General features: G+C 44.7%; 1 protein-coding gene across 8 annotated transcripts in view; it reads left to right on the top strand.

The window, feature by feature from the left end:
• The first annotated feature begins 1,490 nt into the window (after positions 1-1,490).
• Positions 1,491-12,379, top strand: part of NCOA6 (nuclear receptor coactivator 6) — a 119,208-nt gene continuing 108,319 nt past the window's right edge. For all 8 annotated transcript variants that reach the window (XM_023220486.2, XM_023220485.2, XM_023220491.2 and 5 more), the window contains exon 1: positions 1,491-1,698. The gene's annotated coding sequence lies outside the window, so the exon portion shown is untranslated. The remainder of the gene's footprint in view (positions 1,699-12,379) is intronic.

Genomic DNA, 12,379 nt, shown 5'->3' with positions numbered 1-12,379 from the left:
GTTGACTATAGTACAAAACAATTGGCCGGGCGCGGTGGCTCACGCCTATAATCCCAGCACTTTGAGGGGCTGAGGCAGGCAGATCATAAGGTCAGGAGTTCGAGACCAGCCTGGCCAATATGGTGAAACCCCATCTCTACTTTAAAAATATACAAAAATTAGCTGGGTGTGGCGGCAGGCACCTGTAGTCCCAGCTACTCAGGAGCCTGAGGCAGGAGAATCCCTTGAACCAGGGAGGCGGAGGTTACAGTGAGCCGAGATCACGCCACTGCACTTCAGCCTGGGCGACAGAGTGAGACGCCGTCTCAAAAAAAAAAAAAAACCAAAACAAAAAAACAAAAACCACACACACACAATTTACCTGTACATTTTAAAATAACTAGAGTGTAATTGGGTTGTTTGTAACACAAAGGATAAATGCTTGAGGTGCTAGATACCCCGTTTACCATGATGTGATTATTACACATTGTATGCCTGTATCAAAATCTCATGTACCCCATAAATATATTCACCTACTACGTACTTACAAAAATTAAAAAAATACATCAGTGTAGTGTGGGAAAAAAGAAAACAATTTTTTTTTTTTTTTTTTGAGACGGAGTCTCTCTCTGTCGCCCAGGCTGGAGTGCAGTGGCTGGATCTCAGCTCACTGCAAGCTCCGCCTCCCGGGTTTACACCATTCTCCTGCCTCAGCCTCCCCAGTAGCTGGGACTACAGGCGCCTGCCACCTCGACTGGCTAGTTTTTTGTATTTTTTAGTAGAGACGGGGTTTCACCGTGTTAGCCAGGATGGTCTCGATCTCCTGACCTCATGATCCGCCCGTCTCGGCCTCCCAAAGTGCTGGGATTACAGGCTTGAGCCACCGCGCCCGGCCCAAAAAATTTAAAAAACAAGAGTGAAAGCCAGATATGAATCCAGGCCTGTATGACAGACGTCAAGGCCAGTGCTGAGGAGGCCTTTCTACATTTGGGAAGTGGGGAGGGGCCACACTCGTTCGATCAATAATTCTATTTCTTGAGCATTTTGGCTTGCTAGGGAGGTAATGATGGGAAAAAGAAGAGAAGGATTTAGAGGCAAATAATAGTGAAAGCTTTTATCTATATCCCATTAAGCTTATTATTAGACACTATGTGTCAGGCACGGTGATAAGTGCTTTCCATGCCTACCTCCATTTCCTCCTCACAAGAACTATGATTTTCCCAATATTTCAGATGGGTAAACTGAGGTTTGGAGTTGCCATTTCCAAGGATACTCAGTGCGCTCACAAAAGGCTGTTCAGTGTGTGTTTCTGAAGCGGGACTCACTGGCGAGAGAATAGCACTGGGAAGCCGACAGAGACCCACGAGATCCCAGCACTAAGCACTCAGCCCCCAAGTGAGCTGGCGCGCACTCCACCTCGCGCTCCCGGGGACGTCTGGTCACGTGGGCAATGCCCCGCCCCTCGAGTCCGCCCCGCCCCCTCTGGCGCTCCCTCCCTCTTTCCCTCCCTCCCCCTCCCTCCCCGGCCCGGTCCGGCCCATCCCCCTCCCCGCCGGCTCCGTGAGGCCCTGCCGGGTCGGGCTGCGGGCGGCCGGGCGCGGGTGGCCGGACAGACGGGCGCACGCGAGGACTGACGGACGGACGCACGGAGGGCGGCGGGCACGCACGGCCGGGGCCGGCGCTCCAAGGCCCGCCCGGGAGGGCCGGGGCCGCGCTCAGGTGAGACGACAGCGGCGCGGGCCCGTAAGGGGTGGGCCCGCCGGGTGTCCGCGGTCCTTGTCGGGCTGGCTTCGCGGGGAGGAGGCGCCGCCCGGGCCCGGCGCGGGAAAATGGCGCCGGGCGACCGAGTGGCACGGTCTGAGTGCGGGCCCGGCCCGGAGCCGCCCCGCCCGCCGCGCTTGTGTCCCCGTCGCCATGTTGGGGAGCGGGCCCCAGGCCTGCGGGCGGGGGCGCTGGAGGGAGCGGCGGCCCGGCCGGGTAGGGAGGGTGCTGGGCGCTGGGGCTGGTGCACTGAGGGAGTGCAGGTCTGGCCGGGGTCTGCACGGGGTGGCGCTCCAGGCCCGGGGAACAGGCGGGAGCCGGTAGTGGAGTCGTGGTCAGGGTCGCGGAGAAGGAACACTGGATCCGAAAGGAACCGGGATTGGGGTCCATGGGCTGAGAGGATGGCAGGACGTGGAACTGGGTTAGGCCTTAGGCGGTGTTAGAGCCCTAGTGCAGGTAGGACCTGGGGATTGGGGTGGAGGCCTGGGGGCCAAGCTTAGGCTGTCAGGGCTGGAGCAGTTCTTTGCGGGGAAGGAAGGGGGTGATTGATGAGGAATGAGGGCCCTTTGGGTACAGACGCTGGTATCAGATTGGGGCAGTCCTTGGGGTACTGGGGCTGATTTGCAAAGCTGTATAACTCCCAAGGCTCTGAAGACTTACGTTCCAAGCATCCTCCACCCCCTATTGGGGAAAGCAACAGGAAAAAGGAGGTGTTTGATGAGAGAAAAGGGGGACAAAAGGGGACTGAGGTTTGGGTGCAGGAGCTGACCGGCCAAAGAGGCACAGAGAGTGGAACTGGTTGGCAAGAAAGGCAAGAACCTTTATCAACTTAGGGAGTTGTGTGTGTCTTTAAAAGGAGGGACCCGGCTGTTTGGGGGCGGTGACCCAAGGTGTCTTCCCTGGAAGGGGACAGCCCACAGCTTAAGAGCAGGGTCACCTGGAGAGGTCATCCGAAAGGCGTTATTGAAGCCAGTAAAATGGTGAAGAAGAGTGAATGTATAAAAACTACAAAGGCCTGAGAGATCAAGTAAAGATTTCAAATCAGGTAGTGATTTTAGCTGAAACATAGAAAGGTAAAGTTGACTTTTCAAGATCTTACAAGTTAGTAGCAGAGGGGCTACTGGAAATGGTCAGCTGCCTCCTCACTAAACATTGCCTTAAAGGAATTTGCTAGCTAGGAGAAAGGTGTTAAGAAATGAAGCATAACATTCTTGTGATGAAACTAAAAGCAAACAAACAAAAACAATAAGAAGTGAAGCATAACAGTATATACCAGATAACTATTAAATTTGTTTTGTTCCTTTAATGACTTTGGCAATACAAAGGCTGAAGGGAATACAAAAGAGGGTAGGCAGCCAGTTATTTGGTATTTCCTGGCTCATCTCTAATTGTACAAAGAAGTTATCTTTGAGACCTTCTAACTTTGTAGAGTTTTAAGAGATGCTCCGGCCAGCCATAGTGGCTCATGCCTGTAATTCCAGCACTTTGGGAGGGCAAGGCGGGAGGATTGCTTGAGCCCAGGAGCTGGTAGACCCCATCTCTACAAAAAAATAAAAAAAATTAGCCACCTCATGTGGCTTGTACTGCTAGTCCCAGCCACTCAGGAGGCTGGGGTGGAAGGATCGCTTGAGCCTGGGAGGCCAAGGCTGCAATGAGCCGTGCTGTGACCGTTCCATGGTATTTCAGCCTGGGTTACAGAGTAAGACAATGTCTAAAAAAAAAGAAAAAAGAAATACTTCTTCTCTTCTAGGTGTTTACCACAACGGGACACAAAATCCTAAAAAAGAAAAGTGAAAAATTGTAGAGACCCAGAGTGTCTGTTTTGTTAATTGAAGTTGGATCATGTTAGAGAAGAATTCAAAGTTCGCACGGGCTATGGGAGAGTTCTGAAGGAAATATGCAAACTAGTCATGGAAAATAGGTCCAGGGCCCCATATAATCAAAGAGAATTAATGAACAGAAAGGTTATGAGGGCATATATAAAATAAGATTGTCAATACCATATGTATATACCGCAACACAATTCATTTGTTCTGGGTTTTTCTTTTCTTTTTTTTTTTAATTTGTGGAGATGGGATTTCAACATATTGCCCAGGCTGGTCTTGAGCTCCTGAGCTCAAGTGGTCTGCCCACCTCGGCCTCCCAAAATGCTGGGATTACAGGCGTGAACCACCGTGCCCAGCCTGTTCTGGGTTTTTCTAATGCAGGAAGACCTGACCTTATCTGTGCCATGGACCCCTTTCAGAATAATATTTTTTAGTTGTATAAAATAAAGTACATTGGATTATAAGGAACACCAATTATATGGAAATATAGTTTCCAAAATATACAAATCTAATATTCATACACTTGTTTATCAGCACATTAAGAAATCAGATTTAGTGATGGATCCAATAATTACAATTTCAAAGACGTGATGCACATAAAGCCTACTTCAAGATTATACGCAACAACTGTAGTATGATATAGATATTTGAGATTTCTGTTGTTACAGAATCATAGATACTGCTAATACTAGAATGGTATGTTACCTACACTCATATTTGAATAGAATAATAATTTTCAGTTAGAGATTAAGAAAAGAGATTTTTTTTTCCTATCTGAGTTCACAAACCCCACTGACGTCCTATCTATAGACTCCTGTCTGTGAACCCCAGGTTAAGAAACCCTCCTATTACCAGGCATGTCTTCCATTCAGCAAACATTTACTGTGCCTCAAGGCATTTACTGCATATCAAGCATTATGCTGGGCTCTGTAGATTCAGAGGTCTTTAAGGCAGAGTCACTTCATTTTGGGTGTGCAGCCCTATGAGTGAAGCAGACATGTGAGCAATCATAGTTCAGGATGGTCGACACCAAAGAAGAGTTATTAAACGTTGTAAGGACACAGAGATGGGTGTATCTCTGCTCAAAGAATCAGGGAAGGTGTTGTGAAGGGGTGACATTTGAGATGTGTCCTGAAAGATACAGGAGTTTGCCAGTGAAATGGAGAGAAGGGCCTTTCAGGTAAAGATACGTTTTCAGGGAATGTGTTAATAACTGAATGTGGCTGGAGCATAGAATGTGTGTGAAAGCATGGCCAGAGACGATACTAGGAAGACCATGTTAGGAACCTGGTTGTGAAGGACCTTGCTAAGGAGTTTGGACTGAAACCTCAGCTGAGAGAGGCATGCAAGATCTTCGAGAAGGGGAGTATGGGGTGGAGGTTTAATTTCTAGGAGGTAAATGGATGTTCTTTGGAAGGAGGGTAGACCAAAGACCAGAGAGGTAATGAGGATCTGAACTAAGGCAGAGACTGTGGGCATTGAGCACAGTTAGAAGTAATGAGGATCTGAACTAAGGCAGAGGCTGTGGGCATTGATCGGAGTTAGAATTTGCAGGTGTTGACGATTGACATTGTGAATGGTAAAAGGGAGGAGTTTTTTAGATTTCTGGTTTGGGGTGGTGGCTGTCAAAAGAGGTTTAAAAAGTGAAAGGAAAATAAGGGGAGAATTCTCATTGATAATAAGGGCGAAAAGGTTTTTTTGGCAGAATAATAGAGTTGCTGTCAAGTGTGGTGTAGTTTTGGTTAAGGAAATCAGAGGTGTCAGCAGACATAAAAGACAGGCGAAAACGTGGGAAGTATCCTACCTATAGTGTAGAAATAGCACAACTGTCTATGTCAGGGGTCAACAAACTGTGGTCCATAGGTCAAATCTGGCCCACCGTCTGTTTTTGTAAATAACGTTTTATTGGAATACAGCCACACTCATTTATTTATATATTGTCCCTGTCTTCTTTTATGGTACCAATAGCAGAGTTGCGTAGTCATGACAGAGATGTGTTGTGTCAGTTCACAAAGCTGGAAATACTCTTTACAGTAACACTTGCCAACCTCTGTTCTATGTGTCTGAGGGTTGGATGTTCAACCTCTAATTTGCCATCCAATGTCTATATGATGATGGAGAATGAATACGCGTCTTGTTTCTGGCCTTTGGGCTGGATTACCCATGCACTGTGTACCTGCAGCACAACACAGACCCCTGAATATTTATATCAGTCAGTGATGGCAAGGTCTATTGTTCTGGAGTGTACTGTGTGGTAACTGTGGTAGTGCCAGCTTTACACAGATTAGATAATGCTTGGGCTTGTTTTGCCATTTTTCTTACTGAGTTGTCTTTTATAAAATATTTCTTTATGGATTCTGATTATTAATCCTTTGTTGTTGATAGGTATTACAGATGTGATTTCCCAGTTTCTTGCTTATTTTAAATTTTTTTTTTTTTTTTTGAGATCATGTCTTGCTCTGTCGCCCAGGCTGGAGTGCATTCGTGCCATCTCAGCTCATTGTAACCTCCGCCTCGCAGGTTCAAGTGATTTTCTTGCCTTAGCCTCCCAAGTAGCTGGGACTACAGGCATGTGCCACCACACCTGGCTAATTTTTGTGTTTTTAGTAGAGATGGGGTTTCATCATGTTGGCCAGGCTGGTCTCAGACTCCTGACCTCAAGTGATCCACCTGTCTTGGCCTCCCAAAGTGCTGGGATTTCAGTTATGAGCCACTGCGCCTGGCCTGTTGCTTATTAAAAAAAATCTGTTTAAGGTGTCATTTGTTAAAAAGTTCTGAATTTTAGTATCAACTTTATCAATCTTTTCCTTCAAGATTTGCAGTTATTCTTTGTTTTGTTTTGAGGCAGGGTCTCGTTCTGTCGCCAAGGCTGGTGTGCAGTGGTGCAATTTCGGCTCACTGCAGCCTCAACCTCCTGGGCTCAAGCAGCCCTCCCGCCTCAGCCTCCTGGAGCAGTTGAGATCACAGGCATGCGCCACTGTGCCCTGCTACTTTTTGCATTTTTTGTAGAGGTGGGTTTTCGCCATGTTGCCCAGGCTAGTCTCAAACTCCTGAGCTCAAGCAATCCACCTGCTTCAGCCTCCCAAAGTGCTGGGATTACAAGTGTGAGCTACTGTGCCCAGTCTGCAATTATTCTTTATATTCTGGAATCCCTCTGTTGTTTTCAATGGTTAGATCTTTAATGTATCTGGAATGGATTCTTATGTGTAGTGTAAGGTAGGGTCCAGTTTCATTTTTTTTCCCTATGTATAACCAGTGATCCCAGGATCATTTATTGAATGGTGCTTGCTTTCAAATTGTGAGCTTTTTTTGGTGGAGTCTGTCTGAGATCTTTATTAAGCACTGCTGCTTGCTGATTGTGTGACCTTGGACAAATAAAACTTCATTGAGCCTCAGTTTCCTCATCTTTAAGGATAATAGTAATCTCATAGGGTTTTGTGAGGATTAAATGAGTCAATATACATAACGTGTAAAATAGTGCTTGACATCTAGAATATGCTCAATAAATACTAAGTGTTCTTTAGCACTACTGTTCATTTCTGATTCCTCAGCACCTGGTACAGAGTAGGGGCTCACTTTGTTTAATTAAATTGTCAAATTAATTTGGTTTTCAGGTCAATCAGAATGGTTGAGTTGGGCTAAGTGTTGCAGGAGATGCTTCCAAGAAGCTGCTTAGTTTTAGGGGCTGCCTTAGATTATCTGCTAGGATAGAACTCTTCTCACGCCATCACTTTTGCAGAGAACTTCTGTAGCAGAGGTTGCAAACTGGCAACCTGTGGTTGGATTTGACCTGTATACATATTTTGTTTGGTTTACACAGTATTTTTAATGTCTTAAAAATGTACACAGACTTCTGAGTTTCTGACTTAACCTTGAAAAATTGGAAGATCTGTGAACAGCAAGCCCATGTTCACTTATAGCAGTAACCAGCTGAAACTTTTAGGTGGGATGTGTTTCCTAGTTCTCCATAGTCTGCACTGCTCTCTTGCTTTGCTGTTTTTTTATTTATTTATTTTTTATTGTTTTTGAGACGGAGTCTCTCTCTGTCGCCCAGTCTGAAGTGCAGTGGCGCAATCTCCACTCACTGCAAGCTCCGCCCCCAGGGTTCACGCCATTCTCCTGACTCAGCCCCCCGTGTAGCTGGGACTACAGGCGCCCACCACCATGCCCGGCTAATTTTTTGTATTTTTAGTAGAGACGGAGTTTCACAGTGTTAGCCAAGATGGTCTAGATCTCCTGACCTTGTGATCCGCCCGTCTCGGCCTTCCAAAGTGTTGGGATTATAGGTGTGAGCCACTGCGCCTGGCCTGCTGTTTGTTTTTATGGCCCTGTAGACATTTAATTTTCTGATTCTTTCTTTACTGAGGTTTTGAATGTTGTCTCCCCCAAACCAATAAATGACATATTGGGATAAGGGGAGGATGGCCAGAAATTGACAGATGAGTTTGTGGGCAAGTAAATACTAAAATGTATTTCTAAGGATGAGCCATACTTGATCATAATGAATAGAATGATAATTGAAATTAAAAGATGAGGTGAAATTCAGCTTAGCTCCTTGAATATTTGGGCATCTACTATGTGTTAGATACTGTATTAGAAAATTACCACATTGGTAATAGAAAATTAGCCAGCCAGCTTTATGAAATACTCTAGAAGAACTCTTTTTACTTGTAATATGGAGCTCTTATCCAAGAGAGTGGTTGGAGGAGAAAGGAAATACAGGTATTATTTTCTCAAATATTTATTGAGCCCTACCATGTATACTGGAAACTGGCTAGAACTCTGCAAGATACCAGGATGAATCTAGCCAAGGTTTGTATGCTGAGGAATGTCTGTAATGTGTTATGGAGCTGGGATACTAGAGAATAGTACCTGAAAGAGGTGGCCTGTGAATGAAACTGCCAAGAATAGTTAGTATCTTAATACTTGGAGATGAGACAGTGCTGTATTTTCAGGCTGAGTGAAAGCATAAGCACAGAGGTGGGTATTTAGGAGATGGTAAAGAGTCCACTTTGCTTGGAGACCAAGATTGTTATAAGGGTGTTTTTGGAATTAAGGCTGGAAATGGAGATGAACAACAGCAACAATAATAGATAAAACCTAAAATAAATAAATAAAACTTAAAAAAATTAATAGTAGTAGTGGCTTTTTTTTCCCCCAGTGTGCTTTGGGTAGGGTTTTTTTGTTTTGTTATGTTTTGTTTTTAAATAGAACCAGGGTCTTACTCTGTTGCCCAGGCTGGAGTGCAGTGGTGTGATTATAACTCGTTGCAGTCTTTAATTCCTGGACTCAAGTGGTCCCCTGCCTTGGTCTCCCAAATTGCTAGGATTATAGGTGCAAGCCATATGCCTGATCAATGGCTCACAGTTTTTGCATGCTTACTATTTGCAAGATAATGTGCTAAGCATTTCATAAGTAGCATTTTATTTAATCCTTACAACAACCTGAAGAGGTAGGCACTGGTTTTTAATCCCTTTTTACATATAAAATGAGGAAGAGAGCTAACAATTGATACAGAAAATATTTGAGTCCAGGTAGTCTAATTTCAAAGCTTGTCTTCCTAATCTCTGCATATACCATACAATCAAATCATGGAAGGCTTTGAATCCCCATTTCTATTCCAAGCTGGGAAGTTTGGACTTGATTGACTAAGTAGTGGAAAGTCATCGAATGTTTTTCGCCAGTGATCTAATGAAAGCTGTACATTAGGAAAGGAAGCCTGATTGTGAAGTGTAGGATCGGCATGGGGAGAAAGGAGAGGTATGGAGCTAGTACTCTCTTACTTTTCACTAGATTAGATGGGTGCTCCTTTAGGACTGGGCTGTTGTCTGTCTCTGCCTTCCCTCTTCCCTCCCTTCGGCTCCAGTGTCTGCCTATTTTGATGTCTGTCATATTCATTTATTTTTTTAAATGTGATCTTTTTCTACCTCACCTTATTCTAAAAAGGACGTAAAGTGGCTGCCTAGGAGCTCAATAAACGTTCTGAATTAATTAGTAAATAACTAGAGTTATATTTAGATGTATATACAAATGAAATACTATGGCTTTGATGGCAGTAGTAATGCAGCCCTAGGATTGGTCATATGCTTTATTTGATTACAAGCTCAATAAAGCAGAAGGCCAGGACCACACCTTTACCTTATGATGAATTGTGTATTCTATGTCAGTTACAATATTCATTATCAGTTAATAAATTAACTATATCAGTTAATATTAATGAGCACCAAATTCAGAGGGTATTCATACTTTAAATAGATATTTCAGTTTATATTTAGCATTAACCAGCTGCAACTCCCCGCCCCATACACAAAGGCAACAAAAGTTCCCATTAATCAGCTCCTTTACTGATATTGAATCTATTGAATATCAGTTCAATAGTACCCATTTATGTACATTTTCTTTTTCTTTTCTTTCTTTCTTTCTTTTTTTTTTTTTGTGACAGAGCCTAACTCTGTTGCCCAGGCTGGAATGCAGCGGTGAGATCTTGGCTCACTGCAACCATCGCCTCCTGGGTTCAAGTGATTCTCCTGTCTCAGCCCCCCGAATAACTGGGACTATAGGTGCACACCACCACGCCCAGTTAATTTTTTTGTAGTTTTAGTAGAGGCGGGGTTTCGTCATATTGGTCAGGCTGGTCTCGAACTCCTGACCTTAGGTGATCCACCCGCCTTGGCCTGTCAGAGTGCTGGGATTACAGGTGTGAGCCACTGCACTGCACCCAGCTGCTTTTTTTTTTTTTTTTTTTTTTTTTAAATGAGACAGCGTCTCACTCCTTTTCCCAGGCTGGAGTGCAGTGGTGCAATCTTGGCTCACTACAACCTCTGCCTCCCAGGTTCAAGTGATTCTCCTGCTTCAGCCTCCCAAGTAGCTGGCTCATGCCTGTAATCCCAACACTTTAGGAGGCCAAGGTGGGTGGATCACTTGAGTTCAGGAGTTTGAGACCAGCCTGGCCAACATGGTGAAATACCATCTCTACTAAAAATACAAAAATTAGTCAGGCGTGCTGGCATGTGTGTCTAATCCCAGCTACTTGGGTGGCTGAGGCTTCCATCAGTTCTTGGTGCTCCTTGGCTTGTAGCTGCATCACTCCAATTTCTGCCTCTGTTGTCACATGACATTTTCCCTGTGTGTCTCTGTGTCCAAATTTCCCTTATAAGGACACTAGTAGGTCCTACCCTACTCCAGTAACTTCATCTTAATTGATTACATCTGCAGCAACTCCATTTCCAAATCAGGTCACATTCTGAGGTACTGAGGGTTAAGACTAACATATTTGGCAGGGGCGGGATGGGGGGCTACAATTCAACACAAAACAGCTAGTGTTTGAGATAACATAGAGGCATTAAATTAAAATTTATTAAAATGGAAGGGTAAGATTGCAGCAAGTGGGATTAAGGAGAGAGTAACCAGAAGAATGGTGGACATAGGAAAATGTAAGGAATATTTAGGTAATGAAATACTCAGAAGTCTGATTTGCTGGTGTGTTGAGGAGTTGTGGAGAAGTGAAGCCAGCGTACTTTCTTGGAGCCCTGGATGGCAGGTCTAAGACATTTGAATATTGCTGAGTGAGCAGTGTGTGGGAGCAGGATGGCACTGCAGAATTTTGAAATGGTAGATAATTGATTCAAGCTTTGAGTAACTGAGTCAAGTTTTAGAGACATTCTAATATGATCAGGTGATCATGGATAAGTAAACACCCTGTAGAAAAATAGATGGTCAATGACTTAAGACACCCAGCCTCCCTCATTTGCCTATGCCGGTAACTTTTGCCAGCACAGTAAAGAAATCTCTGTTCTGTAAAACAACAAACTTTGAGGATTTTGTTAGCCTTCTCTTCTTGGTGAGTCATCTGTGGGCATTGAGAGATACATCAGCTTTTCAGGGTCTCCATTCAGAAGCCTCCCCATCGATATTTCAGTGTTAATAGTCTTGTCACACTTCATGTGATTTCAGACCGTTCTTCAAAATTACTTTTTTTCCATCCTATTCTTTACCTCTTGGTTTTTCTCTGAACCTTCTTCAGTTTTCCCATAATTTAAAAAAATATTGGAAAGAATTGAAGAAAACTGAGTATTGTTTTAAATTAACAAATAGAATTGAGGAAGACTGTGTATTGTCCAGGCTAATGATATGCTCTTTTTCTGTGTCTTTTTATTTTTAAATTATTATTATTTTAAAAAAATAGAGTCTTGCTTTGTCACCCAGGCTGGAGTGCAATGGTGTGATCATGGCTCACTGCAGCCTCAACCTCCGAGGCTCAAGCGATCCTTTCACCTCAGTCTCCTGAGTGAACACGTGGGACTACAGGTGTTCACCACCTCACCTGGCTTTTTTTTTTTTTGGTGGGGGTGGTGAGGTAGAGAATGGGTCTTCCTGTGTTGCCCAGGCCAGTCTCAAACTCCTGGGCTTAAGCGATACTCCTGCCTCCCCAAGTGTTGGGATTACAGGCTTGAGCCACTTGCTCAGCCTGTATTTTTTTTTTTTTTTTTTTTTTTTTTTTGAGACGGAGTCTCGCTGTGTCGCCCAGGCTGGAGTGCAGTGGCCGGATCTCAGCTCACTGCAAGCTCCGCCTCCCGGGTTTACGCCATTCTCCTGCCTCAGCCTCCTGAGTAGCTGGGACTACAGGCGCCCGCCACCTCGCCCAGCTAGTTTTTTGTATTTTTTAGTAGAGACGGGGTTTCACCATGTTAGCCAGGATGGTCTCGATCTCCTGACCTTGTGATCCGCCCATCTCGGCCTCCCAAGTGCTGGGATTACAGGCTTGAGCCACCGCGCCCGGCCAGCCTGTCTTTTTAATGGTAGCTATGTTGGCC

Source organism: Piliocolobus tephrosceles, chromosome 20 (genome assembly GCF_002776525.5).
Source record: "Piliocolobus tephrosceles isolate RC106 chromosome 20, ASM277652v3, whole genome shotgun sequence".
Taxonomy (NCBI): Eukaryota; Metazoa; Chordata; class Mammalia; order Primates; family Cercopithecidae; genus Piliocolobus; species Piliocolobus tephrosceles.
Note: the sequence above shows the minus strand (reverse complement) of the source record. Positions and strands in the feature narration are given on the sequence as shown.